Genomic DNA, 7,557 nt, shown 5'->3' with positions numbered 1-7,557 from the left:
AAATGAAGATCGTGGCATCTGGTCCCATTACTTCATGGGAAATAGATGGAGAAACAGTGGAAACAGTGTCAAACTTTATCTTTTGGGGCTCCAAAATCACTGCAGATGGTGACTGCAACCATGAAATTACAAGACGCTTACTCCTTGGAAGGAAAGTTATGACCAACCTAGACAGCATATAGAACAGAGAGACATTACTTTGACAACAAAGTTCCACCTAGTCCAGGCTATGGTTTTTCCATTGGTCATGTATGGATGTGAGAGTTGGGCTGTGAATAAAGCTGAGCGTCAAAAAATTTATGCTTTTGAACTGAGGTATTGGAGAAGACTCTTGAGAGCCCCTTGGACTGCAAGGAGATCCAACCAGTCCATTCTAAAGGAGACCAGCCCTGGGATTTCTTTGGCATTAATGATGCTAAAGCTGGAACTCCAGTACTTTGGCCACTTCATGTGAAGAGTTGACTCATTGGAAAAGACTCTGATGCTAGGAGGAATTGTGGGCAGGAGGAAAAGGGGATGACAGAAGGTGAGATGGCTGGATGGCATCACTGACTCGATGGACGTGAGTTTGAGTGAACTCCGGGAGTTGGTGATGGACAGGGAGGCCTGCATGCTGCAGTTCATGGGGTCGCAAAGAGTTGGACATGACTGAACGACTGAACTGAACTGAACTGGAGGAGGAAGATGGTACTTTCATCTAGGAAAAGTAGATAACAATTCATCAAGGAGGTGAATTTTTTTGATACCTTCTAAGAGAGATTAGTTGTTTGTGTACAATGTAAGAATATTTGATTTGTAGGCTCTCCTTAAAGTATTTTTATCTGTCATGATCAGAGAGTACAGCTAAGAAACTGAACTCCTCTAGTGAAGTTGAAAATCCTTTGGTAAAATGTAGACTCAAGTGGCAGGTTCAGAACACTGTCTCTAGTTCTGTCCTATTCAGCCTTTTGGTCAGTGACTCAATTATCACATTATCTTAGGACAGGAAACTATGAGGGCTAGTGTATGTGGAATAAAAGATCAAAAATCCAGTGCTTTCCATCTAATAGGGTAACAATTAAAAGCAAATACATCCACAGTTCTGTTAAGAAAGTCTCTCAGTCGTGTGCGTCTTGTGACCCCATGGACTATACATTCCATGGAATTCTCCAGGCCAGAATACTGGAGTGGGTAGCCTTTTCCTTCTCCAAGGACACTTCCCAACCCAGGGATCAAACCCAGGCATCCCACATTGCAGGCAAATATTTTACCAGCTGAGCCACAAGGGAAGACCCCACAGTTCTAGTTCTCTAATTATGTCCAAATAATCAGAGTATCAGGGTTTGGGTGGGGAGAGAAGATCTCAATGGTTTTAATTCACTGTATGCTATGAGAGCAGCATCAATAATTCACTGGAATTTTACTCTGCATGAATAAAAGTGTTTCATTGAACAAACACCTAAAGAAGGCCTGTTGGATGCAAAGAATGGACAGCAGGGAAGGACACACATGTGGACTTTGTGAATTAAGACTTAAATTTAAATAGAAAAATGGAAATGTGGTAAATTTCAAACTTAAATGTTGCACCACAATTGGGACACGTGTCAAAAGGGAAAAGCGCAGAATGCCATATGTCCACATAACAAGGAGACCTGAGCTGTGTCAGAATCAAGAACATCTGCTTTGGGGAAGTGGTTTTTACTGAGATCTGAAAGATGTCAGGGAAGTCATGAGGTAAAAGAGAGAGGGTGTTCCAGGGAGAAGAAATGGCATTTATAAAGAACTTTAGGCATATGTGAGAATATAGAGTGAAAAGAATAGACATGCCAGGATTGAACGTTCAAGGAATTCAATTTACTTGGTAAACTTATGCTAACTGGACAGTGAATACAAGGCAGAATATGATCAGTCTGTGAAACAGATGAGAATCAAGTTTTGCAGAGCATAGGAGATATTTCCATTTGCCGGGTAATTCGGTAAAGATTCATCTAAACATAGGAAACCTAGTTTCTATTGCTGCTTTTTCATTGAATTTTATAAGGTTAGATAAGTGACTTAATCATTCTTGGATTTACCTATCTATCCTTAATATGGGAGGATTGTCTAGAAAATTTCTAAGTTTTCTTCCTTTTCTGTATATCCAGTGAATCCCACTGGTGATTATCTGGAATTTAAAAAAAAAAAAACAAAACATTTTTTATACCAAAGTAATGGCTGATTAATCTACAGTATTATATAAAAAGCATTGAAATTCTTGGGTTTTTTTCTTTTTTCAATTTTTTAAAATATAATTTCCAGATAAAATGGCAAGATATTTAAAGTATACATGACAAGTTAAATAGGTGTACACGATTAATGGATTTCCTCATTGATTTAATTAACATATCTATTAATATCACTTCACAAATTTACCTTTCAAGATCTTTTTGGTGAGAACTTTTAAGTTTAACTCTCTTACATGTGTGCTAACTGACTTCAGTCATGTCCAACTCTTTGTGACCCCAGGGACTGTATAGACTGCCAGGCTCCTCTGTGGATGGGGATTCTCCAGGAAAGAATACTAGAGTGGGTTGCCATGCCCTCCTCCAGGGGATCTTCCTGACCCAGAGGTTCGACCCATGTCTCACGCATCCTGCACTGGCAGGAGGGTTCTCTACCACTAACAACACCTGGGAAGCCCCACAAATGTCAATAACACTTTACAAACCATAGTCACCAGGTTACACATTAGATACTCAGACCTTATGCATCATCTACGCTTGGGGCTGGTACACGGGGATGACCCAGAGAGATATTGTGGGGAGAGGGGTGGGAGGGGGGTTCATGTTTGGGAATGCATGTACACCTGTGGTGGATTCATGTCAATGTATGGCAAAACCAATACAGAATTGTAAAGTAAAATAAAAAATAAAAAAAAAATAAAATTTGTGCACTTTTACCAAATTCTTTCTTAAATCATTGATTTCTCAGCACTTATTTTTACATGACCTGTGACATGTTCTTATATGATTTTGGAGTCAGGAAAAAAGATGTCCCCCTCCTGTTGTAAGCAGTTTAGCATTAGATCTTTGAGGGACCATCTTTATCTAGCAGCTCCATAGCCACCCCTATCATTGTCAGAAATCAAGATGATTTACACAGATAAGGAAAATAAAGAAAACTGGCTTCCCTGGTGGCTCAGATGGTAGAGAATCTGCCTGCAATGTAGGAGACCTGGGTTGCACCCCTGGGTCAGGGAAGACCCATGCAGAAGGGAATAGTTACCCACTCCAGTATTCTTGTCTGAAGAATCTTTTGGACAGAGAATCCTCTGGACAGAGAATCCTCATAGGCTAAAGTCCATGGGGATCACAAAAAGTCAGACATGCCTGAGCGACTAACACACATTGAACTTAAAGATTTGGAACCTGTATTAGAGCTAAGGATAGCTTAAAAGGAAAAGGAAAGCTGTTTGAGACAGGCAAGAACATGGATGCACAAACACTTATAGGCCAACAGGGCAAAGGAAGAGAATGGATATTGCAGTCTCTAAAGAGTCTTGTACAAGCAGCAGCTAAAAGCGAGGGCCTCTGACCAGAGCTCTGGGCTTCAGTGGAGAAACTTGGCCACTTCCCAGCAAGAAAGGAGCCAGAGGAAATAATCAATAGACTAATCTCTTTCTCCACTGACTCACCAATCTCTTTTGGCCATCCCTGACCAAACTCAAGTAGAAGTCAGAGGCCAGGAGAGCTAGAGGGATACAGTCTGGTCTTCTCAACCTCCAAAGTTTCATAACATAATAGAAAATGATCAACAGGGTTCCTGAGGGGCATATAAAAAATATCAAACACACCCACCATTTCTATGTAGTAGGTATATTTTCTTTATCTTATATATCTAGTTGCAGTTATTTTTGCTAGGTATTTAGGATGACTGGGTAGGATTAACTTTAATGGGAGAAGTCAATTTCTGATTTGACCTAGACTCGAGTATTTGTCATTGTATTTCTCATATCATAATATTATTACTGGGACCCTCAACCCTGGGATTTCTTTGGAAGGAATGATGCTAAAGCTGAAGCTCCAGTTCTTTGGCCACCTCATGCGAAGAGTTGACTCATTGGAAACGACTCTGATGCTGGGAGGGATTCGGGGCAGAAGGAGAAGGGGACGACCAAGGATGAGATGGCTGGATGGCATCATGGACTCGATGGACATGAGTCTGAGTGAACTCCAGGAGATGGTGATGGACAGGGAGCCTGGAGTGCTGAGATTCATGGGGTCACAAAGAGTTGGACATGACTGAGTGACTGAACTGAACTGAACTGAACTGAACTGACTGTATCCTTGATTCACTTAAACCCTTTGGAGAGATAGGTAATAGGACCAGACTTAGGAAAAGACCAGAAACTATCAAGAGATGTTTTTATACATTGTTGGATTCATTTGGTTGATTTGTATGTGTGAGAGTGAAAACTTTTAATTCAAATTTGTGAGAGATGTTAGTCTGAAATTTCCTTTTGAACTGCCTTTGTCTGATTTTGATACAGAGCAATACTGGCCCCATCTCATTAGTAGAGAATGGTTTCCTACTCTTTCATTTTCTTAAAGAGATTATGTCAAATTGATCTTAATTTTTAAAATATTTGTTAGAATTCTCTGGTCAACCTATCTTGGATTGATGATATCCTTTTCAAAAGTTTTATGTCACAGTTTCAATCTCATTAAAGTTTATAGGAGTATTCATATGATGTTTCTATTTTTGCTTCAAGAATTTTGAGATTATGTTGTTTGATGTATACATATTTAAGAATATTATGTATTCTTGCTGGATTGACTCTTTTTTCCTTATGTAATGTCCTTGTCTTCCTTTGTCCTTAGATATTTTCTTTGCTCTAAAGTCTACTTTATCTAATATTAACAAATGTTTTTATCCTTTTAATTTCCAAATATCCATGCCATTATTAAGTTTCTCGGGCCTTCCTGCTGGCTCAGACAGTAAGGAATCCACTTGCCTTGTGAAGACCCAGATTCAATCCCTGAGTTGGGAAGATTCCCTGGAGTAGGATATGGGAATCCGTAGTCTTGCCTGGAGAAGTCCATGGACAGAGGAACCTGGTGGGCTACAGTCCATAGGGTCCTAAAGAGTCAGGCAGAGCCTGGCAACTAAACCACCACCTGGTGTTCCTTCACATGTATTCCTTGGGAGGAACAGCCCTACTCAGGCTGCCTTCTGATGCTAGGCTGGAGGTCAGGAATGCTGGGCCTGGCTTGTCTTCTCTTAGGTGCTGCTGTGTTGCTCTTCCATCCTTCAGGCCCTAAACTAGTTCATCTTCTTCTTGCCAAATATACAAGGTCCCTTTAGTGGTCTCTTCTTTCCAGAACAAACAGGGGAGCGGGCACAAGGAGATCAAGGTCATCTTGTCTGAACCAGAAGCCCAAAGTGTGTTTTATAACCTAGGGAAGAGATTTCATGAAGGGAATTGAGCAGAAAATTGGAAAGAAGTCCACAGTAGGCTGTAGATGAAAGTCATGGAGTCCCTTTCTTTAGAAGTCATCAGAAGTGGAAAAAGTTTTTTTTTTTTTTTTTAGATTATATGTATATTTAGCTCTGAGTGAGTACACTTTCTGGTTCAGCAAATGGTAAGTCTTCTGTATTTTTTCATTAGTTTTCTTTACAAATGCATTCATATGTATAGTGATATCCATATGACATTTTATTTATTCTTCTAGGCCATTTCAGTTCCATTCAGTTCAGTCGCTCAGTTGTGTCTGACTCTTTGCGACCCATGAACTGCAGCACATTAGGCCTCGCTAGATCATCAAATCTAGGAGTCCACCAAAACCCATGTCCATTGTGTCGGTGATGCTATCCAACCATCTCATCCTCTGTTGTCCCCTTCTCCTCCTACCTCCATATTTTCCAGCATCATGATCTTTTCAAATGAGTCAGCTCTTTGCATCAGGTGGCCAAAGTATTGGAGTTCAGCTTCAACATCAGTCCTTCCAATGAACACCCAGGACTGATCTCCTTTAGCATGGACTGGTTGGATCTCCTTGAAGTCCAAGGGACTCTCAAGAGTCTGCTCCAACAGCAGAGCTCAAAAGCATCAATTCTTCAGTGCTCAGCTTTCTTTATAGTCCAACTCTCACATCCATACATGACCACTGGAAAAACCGTAGCCTTGCCTACACAGACATTCTAGACAATGTAATGCTTTTGCTTTTTAATATGCTGTCTAGGTTGGTCATAACTTTCCTTCCAAGCAGTAAGTGTCTTTTAATTTTTGACTCAATCAACATCTGCAGTGATTTTGGAGCTCAGAAAAATAAAGTCAGCAACCATTTCCACTTTTTCCCCAGCTATTTGCCATGAAGTAATGGGACTGGATGCCATGATTTTAGTTTTCTGAATGTTGAGCTTTATGCCAACATTTTCACTAGGCCATTTTTTTCAAGGTCATTACTCTGCTTTTATTATAATTTGATATTTAAACCCGGAAAAAAAGAAATTTATTGTAGAGTTTAGATTATTTACCAGTAGATGAATTGACAGAATAACAAAAGAACTTAAGATGATTATTTAATTGAGATCAAAATTTTAAATATGCATATGAAGAGAGTTATTCATATATAATTTTATTCTTGGCCCCTTGTGGTATTCTGAGAACGTTGATTGAAGCTATATACAAAAGAAATTACATTATTATTATAGTTAAACAACTGGTATAATTATGTGTGTACATTCAGAATCCATTAGTCCAGTGGCCATAAAAATGAGTATCCTCATCCCCTGGGGAAGAAAATATTACCATTTCCATTTCTATTTATTTTTATCTCACTCTCATTTAGTTTATATTTGTGTATATTTTTTTAAAGTCATAAAATGTTAGAATAGCAATGCATATATAATATTTTTACATAGTATAATTAGGTCATTGACAGTATGTTGAAAAATGGAAAATAACTTGGAGGTTAGTTCTTTAGGAAACAGAAAATTATCAAAATTTGCTGCATGAAATGTTACTTAATTTGGGGGAGTTCACCAAAATTTTTTTTATGAAACCAGTTCAACTGAAGAGGCAGAATGTTCAGAACATCCATGTTTGCATGAGTTTGCATAGAGCCTCAGAGACGGAAACATTTTTGAAGTTGGGTAGAAGACCAAGAGACCTGCCTAGACAGGGGAAAACTTGAATCTTGAATGCAAGAGAGCATGTTTGCTCCCCTCAGTGTGGTCTAAATTGTTTTTCTTTAAATCACGTCCTTTTCTTCACATTCATTCCCAAAACCCCGTCCTCTGCTTTACTATTTCATTTCCCAGAGTACAGATCACCTGTTAACATACCACATAATGTACTTGGATTCATGTTTATTGCAGATTATCTGTCTTCCCCCAGCTAGAATATCAGTTCCATGAGGATAAGTGTTTGCCTGTTTTGTTTGTTGATGTAAACTAAGCACCTATAAGAGTTTCTGACTCAGGGAGGAATTAAGTCAATGATCAGTTGGTTAAATGACAAATAGCAGAGTACTGGGCAGGCCTATAGGTTTCAAAATTTTGTGGTTTTGATTAGCTATTGTAAATAAGCTGTTGTGC

This window comes from Oryx dammah, unplaced genomic scaffold (assembly GCF_014754425.2).
Source record: "Oryx dammah isolate SB20612 unplaced genomic scaffold, SCBI_Odam_1.1 HiC_scaffold_11, whole genome shotgun sequence".
Taxonomy (NCBI): Eukaryota; Metazoa; Chordata; class Mammalia; order Artiodactyla; family Bovidae; genus Oryx; species Oryx dammah.
This window is presented reverse-complemented; position numbering follows the sequence as displayed.